The 22,205-nt window shown below is 39.9% G+C and overlaps 1 long non-coding RNA gene across 1 annotated transcript in view; it reads right to left on the minus strand.

Moving 5' to 3' along the window:
- Positions 1–319: 319 nt before the first annotated feature.
- The window catches only part of LOC107142306, a 43,207-nt gene continuing 21,321 nt past the window's right edge, over positions 320–22,205 (minus strand). Inside the window, exons 3-4 of the long non-coding RNA XR_001503540.2 lie at positions 3,985–4,085; positions 320–1,270 (exon numbers count right to left, since the gene is read on the minus strand). This is a non-coding gene — a long non-coding RNA (uncharacterized LOC107142306). The remainder of the gene's footprint in view (positions 1,271–3,984; positions 4,086–22,205) is intronic.

The following is a 22,205-nucleotide window of genomic DNA, read 5'->3' on the forward strand; positions in this document are numbered from 1 at the left end:
GCATATAGTGTGCATGGTGAATTTTTGCCTCTATCCTTTAGCTTTTAATACAGTTTATATGTAAAGATTGTCTTAGAGACAAAAACAGTTAGGTCTTGCTTTTATACCTAGTCTGAAAATTTCTGCCTCTTAATGGGAGGCTCAGTCTACTTATTTTTAATGTAATGATTGGTAAGGTTGAGTTTAAGTCTATTATCTTGTTATTTATTTTCCATTTGTCTGTCTCTCTTTATTTCCTTATTTGTCCTTTCCTGTTTCATATTGGGCTAATAAAATATTTTTAATATTCCATTTAACTCCTCTTGGCTTTTTTTTTAAAAAAAATAGTTGTCAATGGACCTTTATTTTACTTATTTACACGCAGTCCTGAGAATTGAAGCCCATGCCCCACACATGCTAGGCAAGCACTCTACCACAGAGCCACAACCCCAGCTCCTCCTCTTGGCTTTTTGTCTTTTCTCTGATTATTTAAATATGCACTATTTATTAATAGCAGTCTGTTTAGAATTAATATTTTACAATTCTATATAAAATACATAGAGTACTAAGTATTACCTCTATGTCTTTGATGCTATTCTTGTCACATATTTTTCCTCTGGCACATAATGGGAACATGACAAAATTTATTCAATGTATGGATGACAGGTCGAGGTGAAATAGATTATCCAAGAGAAGGGAAGTGCCACATTATAACTGTGACTGCAGTTAGTCTTGCTGTGTTCCCTAACTCCAAGATCAATGATATTTCCATGGCTTTGTTGAGGTTGTCATTACAATTAAGTGTTTACTCAATATCTAGGAGGTGCAGTTGTGGCAGAGTACAAAGGACAGTGAACTGAGAGTCAGGACTCTGTTGCAAGATACAGAAACACAAGTCAAACTGGGTTAAGCTAAAAATAAAGGATAAGGACTGAAGTTCAGGCATTTTGTATTCAAGGGCCCAAATAACCTTTGTTCTTTCACTTCCCTCCCACCTATTTGTCACTGCTTCTCTCTGTGTTGGTTTCATTCTCTTTTCCAGAGTCAGACTTTCCCCACATAGCAGGAGAGAAGTTTTCTGAAAACTCCAGGCTTCTATTTTTTTAAGCTCAGCAAAATCACAGGATTCAGATTGGTTTAACATGATCTTCCTGAGCTAATCATTATATACCAGGGAATGTTGTACTGTGATTGACAAAGCCTGAGTCATGGGTTCTCTTGCTGGCTCTTGAGGGAGTCACTGACATTCCCAACAGGATCTTGTGGAACAAGAGGAGTTCCCCCAAGGAGTCTGAGAAAAGATAAGAGAAAAGTATGTTGAGAAGACAACTGGCCCCTCCCAGCTACCATAATGTCTTTCAAAGTCCCGGCTCCACTATATTTTATATGACTTTAGTCAAGTCAATTTCCATCTTCAGCTTGACCTTCTCATCTGCATGATGATCTCTGATTTTTCTAACACCGGAATCAACAAAAATCTTTCTCAAAAATAAAATGATGAATTAGAGAATATTTATATAATAGAACAGAGTAGTTATAATGGACTAACTGAAGCTACCTATTTTAAAATAAATCTCAAAAACATAGTGTTGACCAAAAACACATTTTGAAAAGAGCTATTATGCACAGTATTATTTTAGAACACAAAATAAAAATATAAAAGCATGATCACACAAAATTTGGAACTGTAGCCCCCTGCTAGGTAGGACTGGAATGTGGGGAGGGTACACAGGACTTCAATTACCTAAAATATTTTGCTTCTTAAAAAATATGCAAAATATGGTGTATCTGTCAATTTTGCCTCACTGCGACTAAAATACCTAACAAGAGCAACTTAGAGGAAGGAAAGTTTATTTTGACTGATGTTTTCATAGGCACAGTCCATGGCGGGCAGACTTCATTGCTCTGAGCCCAAGGTGAGGCAGAACATCATGGTGGAAGTGTATGCCAGAGGGAAGCTGCTCAGGACATGGCAGCCGGGAAGCAGAAAGAGAGAGAGGAGGGGGAAGGGACCACAGGGAGAGTGAACCCTTTCAGGACATGCCTCAGTGACCCACCCACTCCAGCCATGACCTACCTGCCTACAGTCACCACTTAGTCCATTCAAAATAAGGTGAACTGATTAGGTTATAGCCCTCATAATCTAATCCTTGCACCTCTGACAATTCCTACATTAACATAGGAGCTTTTGGGGAACATCTCATATCCAAACCATGACAGATGGCTATATGTTTTTATTTGACACTCACTGTCAGTATTTTGGCTATTTGTTACTTTATATGCTAAATGTTTCCATATGAATAATATATTTCAAAATAACAACTGCTATAGCTATTACAATAATACTATTTACCACATTCTAAAGGCATATCTAATAATTTTCTACGCTGATATCAACTCACTTAATCTGTACTAATTATCTCTTGGGCTTAGTTCCTTGCCATGTGGGCCTGACCATAGGGTTGCATGGGTGTTCTTAAGCAGGGAGCTGACTGATCGGAATGATTGATCCAAGAGAAGGAGGAAGTGGAAGGGCACACACTGTCATTTCAGTTACAGTCAATGAGCACATCCCACTCTCAAGGGGAGGAGAAAATAAGTACAGGTGTGCGGCCAGGTGTGGTGGCACATATCTGTAGTCCCAGCGGCTTGGAAGGCTAAGACAGGAGGATCGCGAGTTCAAAGACAGTTTCAGCAAAAGTGAGGTGCTAAGCCACTGAGTGAGACTCTATCTCTAAGTCAAATACAAAATAGGACTGTGGATGTGTCTCAGTGGTTGAGTGCCTCTGAGCTCAATCCCTCTGGTCCCCCTCTCCTCCCCACCAAAAAATTATCACAATGTGCATTTTGTTTAAGATCTTATTTTTTAGAGCATTTTAAGATTTATAGGCCAAATGAGAGGAAGGTATAGAGATATCCTATATACCACTGGGTCCTACACATGTCCAAACCCTCCCGTAAGCATCTGTTGTAAAGTGGTATATTTATAACAACTGATGAACCAACATTGACACTTCATAATCACCCAGAGTCCACAGCATACATTAGAGTTCACTCTTGGTGTTGTGTATTCTATGTGTTTGGAAAAACATATAATAATATGGAGTCACAATTACAGTACCATGCAGAGTATTTTTATAGCCCTATAAATCCTCTGTGCTCTGCTTATTTATCCCTCCCTACCCCAACCCCTGGCAGCCACTGATGTTTTGACTGTCTCTGTAATTTTATCTTTTCCAGAATGTCCTATATCTGAAAACATACAGAAAGCAACCTCTTCAGGTTGGCTTCTTTTGATGAATAATACGCATGCAAGTTTCCTTCCTTGTGCATTTTCAGGTCACATTATCTGTATTTTAGGAATGAAGAAATTAAAGACAGAGGTAACTTGCTCAAGTTCAGAGCTAGGAAGTGGCAGGGCTTGGATTCAACCCCAGATAATCTGATTTTGGAATCTTTGTTCTTAACCACCATTATACTGCCTCTCTACTATATAATAAATTGAAGATATAATTGGATGACTACAGAATCAGATGCTAGGAAAGTATGCAGAGAGCCATTATAGGATTTAAGATCAAGAAGGCTTCCCTTCACAGTGAAGTGATATGGTAGGGTTCAATGGAGGAGAAACAGGGATCTAAATAGAAGGTGGAGAATGGCAGGGAGTCCTGTGAGGCCAGGAGAAGGAATATATGAGCAAAAGGGAATAGATCTAGAACTACAGGATGTGGTGTAACAATAGAGGCCAAGAATGCCAGCCCATGCTGAGGAAGCCCAGAATGTCTCAAGGAAGAGAGTGACACATCAAAGTTGAGACTTAGGAAGAACAAGAGCAAACTGGCAGATCAGAGGAAGGAGACTGAAAGTAGGGAACTAGCCCTGAGACAGTCCGCAGGAGAGAGGGAATGAGTGCCCGGGCCGAGAGGCAGACAGGTGCAGAGGGCCGGAAGGTGTAGCAGCACTGGGCAGAGAGCTTTGATGCTTGCCATCTTTTGTGCTCCTCACCATGGAACTACAGGGCACTGCAATGCCCATTTTGCAGCTGAAGAACCAGTCCCTCTTGTCTCCTCTCTGGGACCTTGTTCCTGGTGGTGAATCTCTTTGCTCTGAAAGGAAAAAAAAATCATGACAGACACCTTCTCTTGATTCTTCCCAACTTGTACAGTTTTGAGAACTTCCCTGCAATGACCTAAAAAAAAAAAAAAAAAAAAAAAAAACCTTCTTTGCTTCTAAATATAGACCAGTGAAATTACTCATTATTAGATAGTTCTTGCCTTAAAAAAAATCTCCAGATTCCTGGAATGGTGGAGTAGGGGAGAAAATATCTTCATTTCTTTTAAAAATAAATGGAGCTGTTAGAGGTGCCTATTGCATTCAAGTTTTCCACAGAGAGTTAACTCCAGGTGAAGCTGTGGAGCCAGGAGCTTGTCCTGGTTGTGCTATGCTCTACTCAGGGGCTCCTAGGAAAATGGGTGGTGCTTCCTAGAGGTGTTTCCTGTAGTGATTACCACCAACAACCTCTAGTGAGGACCAGCTGGAGGCCAAGCCTGAGAGCAGGTGTGTGGACTGGAGCCTGCACTCAAGCTGCCCACAGCCTAGGATGAAATCCGCAGGGCACAGAAAACCTTCATGATTTATGCCCACAATGTTAAATTATTGTCAATTTGCCTGTCAATGTATCACAGGAAATAGCTGCATAGTAGTTGATGAAATGCGGAGGCTATATTTGGGATAATTTGACATAAAAGTAGGAGTGCCCAGAAATTAACTTTGGAAGATATTTCAAATAGATGGGTAATGGCCCTCCAGTGCAGCTGAAATCCAGTAGAACCAGTCCAGGGGATTGCCAACTGGGAGAAACTGTCAGAATATCATTAAAAGTACCTAATGCTCACTGAGTATTTACTGCATATTAAGATGAAGTAAATGGAGAACAAAAACAGTGGTTTTATACATGAGCTGCTGGAGGAAAGTCACTGTGGGTAGATGTTTCCAACTGTCGATATTTAACCAGCAAAGATCTAGTGTTTTTCATCTGAGCACATATGTGGAGTGCTCTAGGGTGAGTAGCAGCAGAAATTCATCTATTTCACTATGCTTAATAATTCTCCCAGGCCATGTCAAGAAGCTTCATTATCTCTAGTACCACCTTTTAATAAATAGCTACCATTTGCCATCTGCTTGCTGTGTGCTAGGCAGTGAGCTCTGTGCTCTTGTACTAATGGTCATGTTTGTTCTTCAAAACAACCTAGTGATACCTATTATATATAGAAGGAAACTGAGGCTGGGCAATTACCCACTAACTTGTGCTAGGCTGCTATGACAAAGATAAAAACCTTCTCAAATAAAAAGATAAAAACCTTCTCAAAGTAGGTGAGTTTGGGGATGACAGAAGACTTCCGTGTGACTCGTGTGTCTGTAAGATATTTAATGAGGTATAAAAATTTACGTATAGTCAATTAATGAATATCTTTATTGAAAGTATTAAAATGATATCAAATTTGCATTGTCTCAGAACATCTGGGTTGCTGAGTTACAGGTCTCAGGTAGAAGGGGGAAAAATTCTTATTAGCAGGTTTTGACACTTGATCCCTCCCTGTACCCCCTGCCCTTCTGGGGTATCTCCTTCCTTTCTATACCATCTTCAGTCACATGCACAGCCCACACTAAAGAGTGGGGAATGCTGCTCTGCTTCCTTGATAGTATCTGCATAAATTCTTTGGAACTCTTTTGCATGAAGCATTGTCTCTTTTTCCCTATTTATTTATGTCATGGAGATTAAATTTATGCCTTGGGCTATAATTGAGTACTTCTCAAACTGTTCCAGCTTTGGCCATTGGGAGCTCTTTCATTTGGTTTGTGTTCTTTTGACAGGCTCATCTTGTATATCCCCTGTCCCAGTCATAGGCTCAGTCATTGCTTCTTTTGTTGGAGAACAGCATTGGCAATCAAAGTCTAGAAACTGAATGGTATCATTACTGGGATGTGATTGCCCCAAGTCCTCTCCACTAAAAAACCTGATTATTCATATTTTGTGTTGAGAATAATGAGGTTCCTGGAGATCTTTTACCACTTTTGTGAAGATGATGAAAGCTTCCAAAAGTCTCATTATCTTTGAACACCCCTTCCTCAATCCTCTGTGTGGTGAAGGAGCTTCTGTGTTTCCTCCTGTGAGTTTGCTCTTCTGAAATGTCCTCTCCTCACTCCCATCAAAATTAATATTTCCTCCCCCTCTTCCCCCTGCACTTTGTGATGCCACCAGGAAACCCGCCTCACAGCAGGGAAGGTTAGACTTGGTTAACATCTTGGCAAGGATGTTGGGTCAAAGATACACTAATACACTGCTGGTAGGACTGCAAATTGGTGCATCCAATATGGAAAGCAGTATGGAGATTCCTCAGAAAACTTGGAATAGATCCACAGTGTGACTCCTCAGCATATACCCAAAGAACTTAAAATCAACATACTATAGTGACGAGGCCACATCAATGTTTATAGCAGGTCAAGTCACAATAGCAAAACTATGAAACCAACCTAGGTGCCTTTCAACAGATAAATGGATAAAGAAAATGTGGCATATACATAATGGGTTAATAGTCAGCCATAAGGAAGATGAAATAATGGCATTTTCTGGTAAATGGATGGAACTGGAGAATATCATGCTAAGTGAAATAAGCCAGTCCTCAAAAACCAAAGGCAGAATGTTCTCTCTGATATGTGGATGCTAAACCACAACAAGAAATTCATTGGATTAGACAAAATGGAATGTAGGAAAGTAAGGAGGGACGGGACTAGGAAAGACAGTAGAATAAATTGTATATAACTTTCCTATGTTTATATATGAATTCATGACCAATGTAACTTGACATCATGTACAACCACAAGAGTGGGTTCTAATTAGATTAAGTTATACTACATGTATGTATAATATGTCAAAATACAAGAAAAATCTAAAAATATACTAAATCATCTAAAAATACACTCTACTCTCATCTAAAAAAGATACTCTACTGTCATCTACTATATATCTAAAAAGAACAAATAAAAATTAAAGAAAAAAAAGACTTGTTAACATCTGACTATTCTTCTGCCTTAGGTTGCTCATTTAGCACATCTAGTAGGAACTCAATGCATATTGGCTGAATTGCTATCACATGTACAGACAATGTTTGAGCTGGAATGTGAAGAATGAATGGAGATAGGAAAGGGATGCTTATAGTATACCTGGCATCTCCCCACATCTACCCTCCTTGCCTCCCCTGTGGAGTCCTTCCTCTTGGTTAGGATTCATGGCGTTGGGCACAGAAGACAGAGATGTGAGGTCCTGGAGGTCATCTAGGAAAGGGTTCATAAACATGACTGTATGGTAGTCTCATTAGAGTCTTATTAGGGAACTTTTCAGAGATTTCTCAGTGTTATACCTTAAAACCCTCTATACAAGATTAAACTGGGCCAAGCCAAGTTTAAAAGTGACAGTGTAGAGTTTGATAACCAGGCAGTCCATCTGGTTTTAATGCTCAAGATTTATTTGAAGCTCCCCCATCCTGTGCTGAGGTTTGAGAAACACACTGAGATCAAAGGGCTCAGTTAACAGGGTATGAACCAACAGCCAGCCATCACGGTGGTTCCAAATTTGCTTAGTAATGCTGCCTGGTTCATCTTCCATAAGCAAGGTTCTTCTACAGGAAACCTGTTTTCCAGTAACCATCTCTCCATATTTGTGAAAGACTTTCCTTCTTTTTTTCTGCCTTTTTTGTCTTTCCCCTCCTTTTCCTTTCTTCCTTTTTTTTCCTGCCTCTCTCCCTTCCTCCCTTTCTTGTTCCTTTTCCTTCCACCTTTACTTCCACTTATGAGGTTCTGGATTTAATCTGCAACACTGAAAAAAAAAGTTTTTTTCCCTTCTCTTCTATATTCATAAAACTCATTTATTGGAAATAAGTGCATTGGTTGAACAGAATAAAACTTGAATTTTAGATTGTATTAAAAAGAACTGTAGGATGGGCATGGAGGTATATGTCTATAATCCCAGCAGTTCTAGAGGCTGAGGCAGGAGGTTCAAAGCCAGTTCCAGCAAATTGGCAACACTGTAATCTACTTAGTGAGACTGTTTCAAAATAGAAAATAAAAAGGGCTGGGAATGTGGCTCAGTGGTTAACTTCCCCTGAGTTTAATTCCTGGTACAAAAAAAAATGTAGTTTATGGCTTAGTGACACACATAAAGCTAAAACCATGTTGACATAAATGTTGATAGGATGAGGTCATTCAAAGTTAAGGACTGGAGAAGACAAACTTTCAATCACTTTGAGTGCCTTGCTTTTGGCTATTGCCAATATCTTTTAATTTTTTTTTCATTATAAAAACATACCCTCCCCCACATCCTTATTTATTTGATTATTTTGCTTACCAGGGTGAACTATTTTTTTTTTCCATAGGAAAGGTAAACGTGTTAATTTTGCCCCCAAATGCCCACATAGCATATTAATATCTGTGATGATGGTGATGACAATAAAATGTCAATGTTTTTGAGTGCTTGCCAAATGCCAATCACTTTACATGCATTATCTTATCCCACCCTCACATCAACCACTTTACATGCATTATCTTATTCAACCCTCACATCAACCCTAGGAAATTCATAGATATATTATTATTCTCAGAGAGGCTACATTAACTTGCCTAAAGTCAACTGATAATAAGTGAAGACTTGTTTAACTCTAAGGAACAACAGACTGTGCTTTGATGGTTACTCTATAGCATCTCCAAAGACTCCTGCCGGTGCTGGGTACATGTTGTCGCTGCCGCTGGGATGATAATAGAAAAACATTTTCTGGGATAAAGAGGAAATACAAACTGTCTAAGGTTATTCCAGTCTTCATTACTACTTTTTTGAATTGAAAAAAGTCTTTAGTTTTGGTGACTTTTTTTTTTTTTTTTTTTNATTGGAATCCAGTAACAGCATGAATTTTTTTTTTTTTTTTTTGTATAGGGGTGGGATTGAACTCAGGGGCACTCAACCACTGAGCCACATCCCCAACTCTATTTTGTATTGCTTAGTGCCTCACTTTGGCTGAGGCTGGCTTTGAACTCAGAGATCCTTTAACAAACCTGTTTATCCTCTTATTTTTTCTTCCATATTAGGCTAACTTAGAGTCACATCAGCAAGGATATAACTAATTTTGAAGAAAACTATTGTTCCTCACAAACCTACTATTTTTAACCAATCAGAATTCTGGCACCAATTTCCCTTAAGTATGAAACTTTCCATTCTGTGAAACATTTTTTCTTCCCACGTTCTAGTTTCAACATACTTTTGAGGGTTCAAAAAATTTGGAATTCCAGAAATGGCATGACCTTTTGTGGAACCCTGTTGACTCAATGGGAAGAGAGACAGGAATGAGCCACACCTAGAACTCCTATGCATTACTGTCTCATCTCCACACCATGTTCTTCTCTAAGGGACACTTTGCAGAAGGTTGTTTTACCGTGGTTGGTTTTTGATGTTTCCAATGAAAACTATTTCTATCATTCATTTGCCTTCTTGATATAAGTATATCTGTCTTAATTTTACACTCAAGAATCATGTGGGGAAAAAGCTACAGTCTAATAACACCATTTCATCAATCTTCTTTTATAGGTGAGAGAGCATGTTTACCAGTAAGGAGCTATTCTGAACACCACCTGGTTATGGGACTATTTTGATAACATTCCTTTTTCTACCTCTCCCATCACCACCACCTAGGCTTTTACCTAGTTGGCCAGCATATATTTCTGGTATAATTACTATCAAGTGAATGAAATAGTCAATATCCTTGCCTATATGAAGTTTATTTTCTATCACAGAAGGTTTAAAAACAAAGCAATTTTATTTTGTTTTCTTCACTGACACATGTCATGAGTTTTTCTATATAAAGTAAGTGGTTAGATGAATATTGTGGGGCTCTTGTAAGGAGGAAAGCAGTGGTCTCCATCTCAGTCCGGGATAGTTGATTTCACTGTTTTTCCCTGGTTATGGAAATAGATTTCTCATTTACCAAACCTTCTGCAAAATACATTTTATTGATCACAAGGGGTCTGAGTAGCAGAATATAGATGGTTGAATCCACACTTCTCCTGACTCTGAGACCAAGAAGTCAAAGTATGTGTCATAAGAGAGATGGATAAAGCATCCAAGATGACACATCCATCATCAGCTGCTACTGTATTGCCTCTTTATCATGCCTCCTGAACACTTGCTAATAAAACAGAATTAAGCATAAATTAAACATGGAGAAATACATCATCTCTCTATGTCTTTGGAATTAAGTCCCATGCAGAGCTCAAAGTGAAAAGTCTATTTTCACATTAGAGAATGAAAATTCTTAGTTTGGTTATTAACATAATTCCAGTCCTATAATGTAACTATAGAGACTAAATATTCATTTACTAATTCATTCCGTATACAAGCACCTGTTACCTGCCTATGGTAAGCCAAGAACATAACTTCAGGATCTTGCAAAGGAGGAGATGGAGGCAATCACTGAAGACAGGGTGCAATTCACATGTTACAGGGTGTGATTTGCATGTTACATGCACAGGGCTGGGAGCCTGTCCAGGAGCCTGATGTTTAGACAAGGCCTCGGGAAGAAAATCAGGCTATAATTGAGTTTTGAATGAGGAGTATACTTTTTCCAGGTGGAGCGAGGGGATTAGGGGAAAGCCTTTCAGACCCAGGGAATAGCAGCAGCATGTTCTGGAGAGATTGTGAGTGGCTCAGCAGGGCTGCTGCATGTGTGAGGGTGATTAGTAGGAAGGGTGGCCAGGGAGGAGCTGGAGTCCAGAGGGCCCCAGATCACATATCAGAATGGAGGGTTTTGTGAGCTGCTGTCTAAAGGAACATTGCTTGTTGGAGAGGAGGAAGTTTGTAAAAGGAAACTCCTATTATTTTTTCTGTTTGTATTAATGTCAGGCTGCTTGGTTCATTTTGTTTTCACTTGCACAAACTTTCTCCTACATCACGTTGCAATCTCATTGCAGTAGGTTTAAGTTCTTGATTGTAACCTTTCCAAACAGGTCAGAAGTACTATAGCAGGAAGGAAAACTTACGCAGTCCAGGAACTTTGTACCTCAGATCAGAGAGAAAATTCAGAACAGAACTGCCAAACTGGCTGTGTTCCTGGTGCTGAAATCAGTGTGAATTTGTCAAACTTAAAAAAAAAAAATTATGTAACTTGGCTTCGAGAAATACTTTTCTCCTTTTGGTGTTAGGCTTTTCTCTGCCCAGTGTCCTGGAAATGTGACCACCTGAAATCAGACCAGGATGGGTCTCACCTGGTAGAATTTTGTCATTGATCATCACCTTCTTCCTTGATGAATCCAGATATACCAATGGAAGATCCAGGCAGCTTTTACCACCCAGTAGTAGAAGAAACCTCTATGTCTCTGGTCTTAGCATGATTTACATATGTAATTAAAATTTTTCTAGTAGCCACTGTAAAAACTAAGAAGGGACAGTTAAATTACTTTCAATAACATGTTTTATTTAACCAAATAGAAATAAAAATTAAAATGTTGCCATTGCAACATGGAATCAATATAAAAATCAGTGAGATATTTTGTGTTTTCATACTAACTCTTTGAAATCTGGTGTGCATTTATACACTTACAGTACATCTTAATTCTCAGTAATTACATATGGGGTATGTCAGAGCCACATGGGGACAGGTTGGGTTTAGACTTTACCTCAGGTTTCACTGGCGCAGCTTAAGGAATGGGCTCAGAAAATCCTCTTCTTCCTTTGGTAGCCAAGTCCCTCTCCCTGTGTGCACACTTACTATGGAGGCAAGTTGAGTGAGACTGAAGAAAGTCCACTGTCAGGCTGCTTCACCATGCAGCATGTGCTGGGGCTGCAGATCTCTACTCTCTGAAGTACAGATATCTTCAAACTGGCACTTGACAGAATCCACAGGTGTTATCACATATTTCCTATGGATATTGTAGCGTAAACATGTGCTATCAATGTGAAAAAAAATTTCTCTTAATGCACCTTTTGCTTTAAGAGTAATTTAAAGTTAGATACCACAAACAGATGAAAAACAGAATATTGGGATTTAGAGAAGATATTTAGTAGAGATCAAAGACTCCAAAATGTTTGAGCTGGAAAAGACTTAGAGGTAAATTTTATGCATTTGGAAACTGAGACTCACAAAATTTAAGGACCTTTACCAGCCACAGAGCTGAGAAGAGGCAATGTCAATTCTAAAACTTTGTTCTCCCAAATCCTAATCCAGATTCCTTGGTCTTATGTCACCAGGCCAAACAACACTATCAGAGGAATATACCCACTTAAGTTTAAGGCTGCAACTGCATATTTAGAGTAGAGACCTAGATACCATGGTCCTAATGTCATCTATGGGGAAAAAATAGATTGTTAACATAATTTTGCTTTTGGAGAGTGGGGTGGAGGAGGGGATAGTCTTCCTTCCTCAAATATGCTTGTTTATCCTGTTCAATCACTAGGCCACACTGATTTTATTTATTTATTTATTTTATGGGGGAGAGAAAAGGGGACAGAAAGAGGAACGAGGGTGAATATTTGGATAGATCAGGGCAAATAAAATTGTCATGTGAAGAGTGGGGTTGAATCATTGTAGCCAGATAGCAGCCCCTGTTACTGCCTCCAATTTGGTAGACTTCACAATTTGAGGGTTCCCTTTGACCTTAGGAGCCCAAGGGTCTAAGATTTCTTTGACATTGCCTAAAAGAACTACAGAGAAAAAGGTTTCTGGCTCTGAGTGATTTTTAAATGAGAACAAATATAAGCAGATGATTTAATTACCAGCCCTTGAACTGAATTATTTTCAGCAACAACAACAAAGCCATACCAACCAGTGACACAAGTCAAGTGATTACTCTTAAATGTGAGAGATGAAGAGGAGAGAAAGAAAAATGCTCTGATTTTGTATTATGGCTTTAAGCCCAACAACAAAGAAGGAATCTGTGAAATTCAAGGTCTTTGAGTCTATTATTCTTCTTTGCAATTATTTCTGAAATAAGACCTGGACAAAATCAATTCAGGTTCAGAAAGAATATTACTTTAATTTTCTACATAAAATTGTTAGGAAGTCTGAGTTAGAAGAGGGGACAAGACAGATGACTATCACCCAAGCAGAAATTAAATGAATACATTAAATGAAGCAAAGTACATTTATATTATCAAAACTCTCGTCATGAGACAAAACACATCTTTTGGCACAAATGCACAGGGGTTGGAAAAAACAAAACTGGCAACACAAGAGATGAGGTAATGCCCCTGAAATAAACTCCCCTGCAAGCTTTGGAAATCAATGCTGGATCGATCACAGAGAATTAATTTATTTGGATGTAAATGCATCCTGAAAACTCTTAATTAGACTTCATACTAAAATATGTGATTTTCATAAAAACTTAATTTGTATTCCTCACTCCTCAAGTAACTGACATACAGTTTTTGAAAAATGGGGATGCTCTTGGGAAAGTCAATCTGCCTAAGTGTGGTAAAATACTGATGTTTTTGTCTTACTTGCTGTGTGTGATTTCCACTAACCATCAATTCCATCTGTCTGTGATGCAATCTCTAGTAGATGTTAGAAGAGCAGCAAAAGAGTCCAAAGAAGTTGGTGATAACAATTACAGGAGTGAATCTCCCCTGCAGATATTCTAGAGGTTCCCAGGCTGGTAGGACTATTTCTCTGCTAATAGGTTTTTGCCAATTTATTCTTCATGTGTTTGCTCTTCCCTCTTGGTTATTAAAAGTTCTTTCAGAGGCTTTTCAATGCTGAATTGTTAATGGGGAGAATTGGTCAGCATAGTCTATGGCTCTTTGGTTGATTTTAGACAGAGGTTTTCTTGACTCTCCCCTTACCAGGTAAATGCCAATGGAGAAGCAGATGAAGTGGGTTTGGGGCATTTGATTCAACACCACTGGTATGTCTTTATTGTATGGTCAGTGTATACTAGACATTATGTCTGTTTCTCACCACCTTTTTTTGACATATGCTAACCTTACTCCATCCTGAGTATAAAGTATTTATGGGTTGGTCCAGATTGGCCATGGATATCTTCCCTTGCCAGGGATTATTCTGAATTTCTACTCCCAAATAAAAATTTACTTTCTCCTGTTTAATTCCCTCTTGACATTGCTCTCTAGTGACTAGAGTGGGTTTGATCCGTGACTTTCTAGAACTGGAAGAAATCTCATAGCTCATATAGTTCCGTGGTCTCGTTTTAAATATGGGGAACTGAGTCCTAAGATATTTTAGTTCTATAAACATTTAATGAAAATCTACTTGGGACCAGGGTGTGTGCCAGCAGCTATCATTTGAGACCATATCATTAAGACACAATATCATTAAGACATGAATAGCCATGGTTATTTTGTAGGAATGTAATTACACATAGCTAATTAGGATATTTTAAGTGCAGACACAGAGGTATGCTTAGGGTATTATAGAGCTCATGGAGGTTTACAACCCAGGCAAGGGTGGGGCTGGAACAAAGCAAGGGGCTTCTTGGAGATGATATCTTGGCCATGCTGTAAAGGATGAGATGGAATTAGCAAGTTAAAAAAGTGGGGATGGAATAGAAATGGGCTCTCCAAGGAAAGGCATGAGCAAAGACCTGAAGAATGCGCTCAGCTTGGTGCATGTGTTCTAGGGGGAACTATGGCCAGCCCAGTAGCTCGGAGTTGTTGGGATGACAGTTGTGAGGCAGGAAAGCATGCAGAGGGCCTTGCATGCCACTTAGGGGCCTTGGATTTGGTCCTGCAGGTCCTGGGTGTGGGTGGAAAGGCAGCTGGGTGCAATGAAGAATTCCAATATGAGACATGGTTAGTTCTGCATGTTGGCTGGATCACTATGGGAACACTGTGGAAAACAGATATGAGAATAGACCAAAGGTAGAAGAACTAAAGACTCTAGAACCCTGGTCTTTCCTTATGAGCCCAGTATCCTACTTACTATGTCATATGGTTTCCATGGACCTAACTGGAAGCAAATGCCCTGAGAAGACCCTAAAGAAATTCCCTTACTTTGTGGATATCTGTGATCTCTGCCTGGTGGGCATCTGTGCCTTTATCTCATGGTAATACCACTTCTATTTCCTTTTTGGGAACCATTCCTATTCTACCTTTAATCTGAACTTTCAGGGAAGGCTAATCCCTTTTTCAGGTTTCAAGGCATGGTGCCTGACCCAGACCTAGATAATTTAAACATTCTGTCCTTTTAGGAAAATGGCTTTTCAGTGATAAACATGTGACCCAGTCCAGGCCAATGAGACCCAGTCCTGCCCTGGATTTTTCAGTTATGTGAATATTTCTTTTTTTCTCTTAAGCTGGTTTCATCAGCTATGGAAAGATTCTTAACAAACATATCAAGAAACATTTCTGAGTGCTTCCTAAGCCACAGGCATAGTTTTAGGTTATGCTTTACATGGAGATTCCAAATGCTACAGTGGGTATGTGAACCAGGATATTTGGAGACATGTATTTAATGGATGATTGTTTTCTTCTTTGGTTAACCACCAAACTCAGCCCTGATCTTCAGATCCAATGGACTTTGGCAATATAAACTTATCAGATGGTTAGCCTTGCAAAATGACACGATTTTTAAGCCAGACTGCAAAACATGAGAGTAAGGTTTAGGGAACCTCAGTGACTTCTGTGGATGGTGCGCCCATTTCTCTCTTCTTACCTGAACCACAACACTTAGTCTGAAAGAGCCATGTGATAATTACTGGTTGACAGAAGGGATGACTGAATAAGCTCCCCCAGGGTCCCTCTTTGCTCTACTTTGGGATCCCATGGAGCAGAGCAGTTGTTCAAAAAGAAACAAGTCCGTAGGGGCTGATTTTTTTTTGTTCAGATCTCCCCAGGCAGAATTTATGCTGAGCAATGGTGTATGGAAATGGAGAAAGGAGGTTGGGAAAGACCAGTACTGAGCCAGATCTGGAGGAAGGTGACTGGAGCTATCTTCTTTCCCACTCACCAACTGTTTACTAGAGAAAAAAAAAAAAAATGAAAACCCAGCAAGGCAGAAAGAAGAATAAAAATGTTAGCAGTTTTTTTTTTTGTTTGTTTGTTTCAGCCTCATGCACACACACTCATGCCTACCTACCAGTGCACAAACACGTAGAGAACCCGGGCACTAGATTCCATCTCTCCTGCTCTGTCCTGGGCTTTTCCCACTGAAGAGTGGATCTTGGGCATTTCCCCCATAAGCATATCATCCTCAAGTAAGCTAGTTTAACCTCCAAATAGCTCCACGATGCCCTCATCTGACTCCTATATTTCTAAATGTGTGCCAGCTCCCTGAGAGCAGTTTTCTCTTGGCCACTGTTGCAGGGAACATCTGTGGGCTGCTTCTTTCTCCTCCTTTGGCAGCGGCCAAGTAATCCATTGACCCCAGAGAAAAAGCAGAGCCAGGGTCACAGACCAACCCTAGGGATGAGAGTATGGAGCATGTTTTTCTGACTCTTAACACACAGACAATGTTAGCCTCTATACTATTTGTACCGTTGTTGAGGATGATTCAAATAGAAATTTGGTCTCACTGTCTACTGCAGTTTGTCCCCTGGAGCATCCCTCATGTCATCTCCCCTGCCTGCCTTTCTTCTTTGCTTCTAGTACTGGTGGACTAGGCTTTAGAGTCTCTCTTTTGTCGTTTTCTGTCTTCCCAACCTTCCTTGACTATCAAGTTCCTACGCATCCTATAGCCCCGTGTCTTTGTATACTCCTCTGAGAAGTCACCCTTGGTTCTAGACAGAGTCCCCTGGGTTTTGTCCCTTGCTCTTGCCCTTGATTGCACTCCTCATATTTGCAAAGGTGCATCCCTGTGAGTGATTGCTCACTCTCTCCCACTGGACTTCAAGCTTCGTGAGGGTGGGGATAGATTTGGGCCTATTCACTGGGTTGGTGATGAATCTGTTGTTAAGGTCTCGGTAAATAAATGAAGGAAATAATGATGTCATAACTGTTATTCAGGTTTGATGGGAGAGGAAAGGAGGAACAGAGAGAGAAATCAACTCCTTTTCTTGTCCTTTTTGCTTCTTGTCCTTTTCCTACTACCAACTTGGTTGACCTTTCCAGCAGCCCCAGTCCGCCCCACAGCAAAACCCCAGAAGGAATCCTAAACCTCTTTATTTTGCTTTCCTTCTCTATTTCTCTGATAAAGACCAAGTAGGAGAAAGAGGGATCAGGGCCGTAGCACTTCTAAAACACACAGATGTGAATCCTTGGCCCAATGCCTGGAGAGGCATGAGTCTGCCAGAGCAAGCAGAGACTTTGTCCTTATACAATTAACCCGGGTTGTGGAGACAGAAAAAGACCACGGCTCTGCTGTGGGAATACCGTGGCTGAACTCCTTGGACCTGGTGTGGCTCATCCTTATGTAACTCACTGAGGCAGAAGTTACAGGAGCAGAGCAGACACTGTTTTCCCACTTTCTGCCTGGAGGCTCTGCTTTTCTCCTCTTCCTCTTGGATGGCTATTACTGTGATAATAACAACTCTAAGTAGCGCCTCCCCCAAGGTTCTCCCATTCATGAGCTCACAGGATGGTGTGACCCAGCTGCCTGCTTAAAAGTGTGTTTTTGTCCTTTGCTGCTAAATCTCGGCTGGAATTTGTGTTTCTGCAGTGTGTCCCCACCTAGTTACTAAGAGGGATCACCTCTCCCATAACTACCAAGTGTCTCTCGTGGGTTTACACAGTCACTTACTCTCGGAAGCCACAGATGACTCTTTTGTTGGAGTGGAAAATCCAGGTTCTTTGCCAGACATGCAAAGCCCTCTGGCCTTGGCTTCCTCTCCCATGTCCCCTTCCAAAAGGTGAGTGTGTAGGAAATTTCTGCTCTGACACACATCGTTCCCTGGCCATTGCTGTGTAGTATGGGCTTTAGGTAGTGCTGCCCTGCTCCCAGCAGACCTACCCCGCTTCACATCTCAACCCATCCTCCACCCCTTTCCTCTGGGTCAGCTTGAGGCCTAACTTCCCCAAGTCTTTTCCAGCCACCTTGAGCAAAGGCCAGCAGCCTGTCCCCATCTGTGTGGCCTCTGGGTTTGCTCAACCCTGTTGTTGACTTTTCTCCCTTTTCTCAGCAGTACCCACCTGCTCCTTTCTACCTCCTTTGTGGATACATCTTTTCCTACCCAGTCATTCAAGGCTGACATTTCTGAAGCACTCTTGGCCCTCTCTCTCTCTCTCATTTCTCACCTATGTGCGAAGAACTCACAGATTTGTATCTCCATCCTAGCCATCTCCTCTAAAGTCTGTTGTCCAACTCTTGGATTTCCAGTAGTGTCTCATCCCAAGTATGCCCAAGACAAATTCATGCTCTTTCCCTGTGTTCCCCTCCTTCCATCTTGCCCTCTGCAGTGTTTCCAGGTACATGGCCTTGCCATCCAGCTAAGCATGCAAACCAGAAGGCTTGCTGGGAGTTGCCCTAGGCCCTCTTGTTGCAGAGATACTTTTGGATGCCTACTATGTGCCAAACTCTGGATTTCAGGCATGTGTGTCAAATTGTCTCAGTTCTTTAAATACACATGACCTCTCTCTCCAATAAGATTGCAAGTTCCTAGAAAGCAGAGGCCCCATCTCTTGCACAGCACGCCAGGCCCTCACTTTGGCATAGTGTCACATTCCTAGCAGGCACTCAATACATGTTTGCTGACTGATTAAGTAGCCATAGAGCAACCTGCGATGTACAAACAAGATAGATACCCAGAAGGTAAAAGAGGACTGCTCTTCGATTCTTTAGTGCTGTGTGATTTAGATCACTGTAAAGGATTTTAAGGTCTCTTCATACTTTTAAATATATGATCCTAGGAGAATGCATACATTTTAAAAAAACAACAACAATAACAGAGAACCCAATTCCAAACATGAAGCTTTTAAGTTTTCAAATGCACATTTGATAATGAAAGGACTGGGCTCAGAATAATGATTTCATTCCTCACAGAGAGCATTGGGAGAGGAAGCAACATTTTCTTTGTTTTTTTCCAAGTATTATGGAGCAACACATAAGGTCATCTGCACGAAGTCAGGTTGCGTCCACTATGTCATAATGTGAAGGGCTGTGTGAGGTTGCAGGCCAAAGGGGAAATGACTTACACAACTAACCACAGAATAAGAAAGGGTCAGATTTATGGCATTTGGTGAGATATTACAAGCATTTTGAATGTGAAAATTATTAGATGGACATATGTGACTTTTATAGCAAATTATGAGGGACTTTTAAACAGTGGGAACTTAAGTTATATTAAACAACACTTTCCATTTTATTAGAGTTCAGAAACAGAGGAGGACATCATTAGTCCAACCCTTTATTTAATGCTCTGTTCCCAACAGCAGGCCTGTGGGGAAGTCAGGATGGCTGTTCTGGATACCCCCAGCAAAGAGGTGCCCACCACTCCCTCTCTGAACACATCTGCAGCAGGGAAGCTTTTGCTGTGTTTGAGCCTAAGTCTTTCCATGTAGCTTCTACTTGTTTATTTTCACTTTGCATTCTAGAGTGATCAGAATAAGTTGGAGAACTTGCTCATGCAAAGACTGCATTCAACAGATCTCTTTAGGTGCTAGACATAGTTAAAAAAAAACTTAAAGACATAATAACTTCTCCAAGACCCTTGCTTTGTATGTCTAGCCTTGCCACACTGTCTGGCAAATACCAGACATTCAATAAATATTAATTGAATGAATGGTGAAGGCTTTGATTCTTGGTTAGAGATGTCTGCATTCTGGTTGGGGGAATCAGACATAGAAAGATAGGAATGATAAGGAAACGATAATAAATCCATTAGAAAATGGGCAAAGGATATCAACAGGATATTAATGAAAGAAAAAAGTCAAATGGCCAAAAACACCTGACACAGTGCTCAATCTCACTAGTCCTGAAGGAAATGTGAATTAAGATGACAATGAGATATCTCTTTATACTTATGAAATTGGCAGAAACTGAAAGGTCTGAAGTAATTAGAACAAAAACACACTGAGATGGTTGGGAAACTGATAAACCAGTTTGAAGAGGCATTTGGCAAAGTTTTGGAAAATTGAAAAGTACAGAACGTTTGATTTAACCATTTCATCTCTGGGTATATGCTTTAAGAAATGATTTCACATATACAGAAAAGGATATATACAAAAAACTCATTGCAACATTATTTTAATAACAAAGAACTACAGAGCTCATGTAAAAAAATAAATTAAAAAAAAGAACTATAGAAAATCCAAATTCTCATCCGTTAAAGAATGGATAAGCAAACTGTTGTAACTATCAAGGCAATATTTACACAACAGAGAAATGGAATGAATGAGATCAAACATGAATCGTTCTAAAAAATCACAATTTGATTACAAAAGCAAATTGAAGAAGGCTAAGGAGGATACTATTTAGACAAAATTTTAAAATCACATAAGCAATATTATGAAAACAATAATATAGAATAAAAATATGTGTGGGAAGAAGAGATGTCAAATTCAGGATAGTAATTGGCTATGGGATCATGGTAAGCAAGTAAAATTGACCAGGAAGACCGAGATGTCGACTGGATTTGTAATGTTTCAGTTTTTAGATGCGTGTGTCAGACGGGTGCACATTATAAAAACTTTTGATAGTAATGAGTCTTTTGAGCCATGTTTGTATCTGATTGGTTTGGGGTGAGTGGACATCTGATTAAGCTAAACCAATCAGATTCTCTCACATATCTGAAATGTTCCCTTTTCAAAAAAGGTAAGGAAAATAACAATAGTTGTGGTAGACCCTTTGGCTGAAATGTAACAATTAAAAATTTTCTTCCTTGCCACCTTCTGCTCAATATCCATCTTCCTAGTCTCAGTGGCAGTTAAAGATGACCATGAAATAGAGGTCTAATGAATGAGATGTAAGCAAAAGCCTCCTTGGAGATTTTTCAGAGACACTTTTCTTTCCTCTGATAATAAAGACAGATCAAGCTAGTACCACCCCTCCTCCTTTTCCTGCTTTGATTATAAATGACATGTCTAGAGCTTTGATGGCCATCAAAGACTTCTGTGACTTGTATGGCTTTGGTGAAAGTAATTTAAGCCTCTATGAGCCCCTGCTTATCTGTTATGAATTATACTCCCTACTTACTATAAGGAACATCAATTTATAAACTCAACACTGGAAAAGGTCATAGCTGGATGCAGTTGCCTGTAATCCCATTCACACAGGAGGCTGAGGCAAGAGGATAGAAAGTGTGAGGCCAGTCTCAGCAACTTAGCAGGATCCTGTCTCAAAATAAAGGGGATTGGGTTTGTAACTTAGTGGTACAGTACCCTAGGTTCAATTTCTAGAAAAGGAAGGAAGGAAGGAAGGAAGGAAGGAAGGAAGGGAGGGAGGGAGAAAGGGAGGAAGAAAAGGAAGGAAGGAAGGAAGGAAGGAAGGAAGGAAGGAAGGAAGGAAGGAAGGAAAGGTTAATAAGAATCACAGAGATGCCAACCTTGACATCACTGGACCAGTGACTCAATATCAGAAACTACTTGACTCTAGAAGCCTCGCTCTGTAAAAATAAATAAATAAATAAATAAATTTCCAACCACTTAAAATCCTGTGGATTAGAGTTTTAAAAGCTATTCTAATTGATCTGTTGCTATGTTGTAAAGAGCTATTATTTCAATTTGTTTCAGTTTGCCACAGCCTCTTTTGAATTGAAGGCTCTACTCCAGGAGAGCCAGACTTTGATTCAATAGAATAAGGTTGTCACCTTTCTCATTTTAATGCATGTATTTTATATTATTATGACCCAAGATAAAATTTGCCTTTATGATAGCCTCCTCACACTGGTGATTCATTTTAAATTTTCTGTAAACTCAGGTGTCAGCAACCTTGACCAACAGTTTTGGGTTTACAAATTGATGCTCCTTATAGTAAGTAGGGAGTATAATTCATTACAGATAAGCAGGAGCTCATTGAGGCTTAAATTACTTTCACCAAAGCCATACAAGTCACAGAATTCTTTGACTGATCTTTCCTCTACAAACTTCCCTTCAGGCTGCCCCAGGGTGGTTCACATACCCACACTTGCATTCTTGATTCTGATTGGCTCTGGTGTGGAAACCTGTCTGCAGCTGGGTTAATCAAATTAAGTCTCTGCAGTGCTTTTAGGGTTGTAAACCACTCTGATTTTTAAAGAATTCATTGCAATGGATATAGAATGAGACAGTCTAAATATTATTTCAGGGATCCCTTAGTCTTGTAGAG

Source organism: Marmota marmota, unplaced genomic scaffold, assembly GCF_001458135.2.
Source record: "Marmota marmota marmota unplaced genomic scaffold, marMar, whole genome shotgun sequence".
Classification (NCBI taxonomy): Eukaryota; Metazoa; Chordata; class Mammalia; order Rodentia; family Sciuridae; genus Marmota; species Marmota marmota.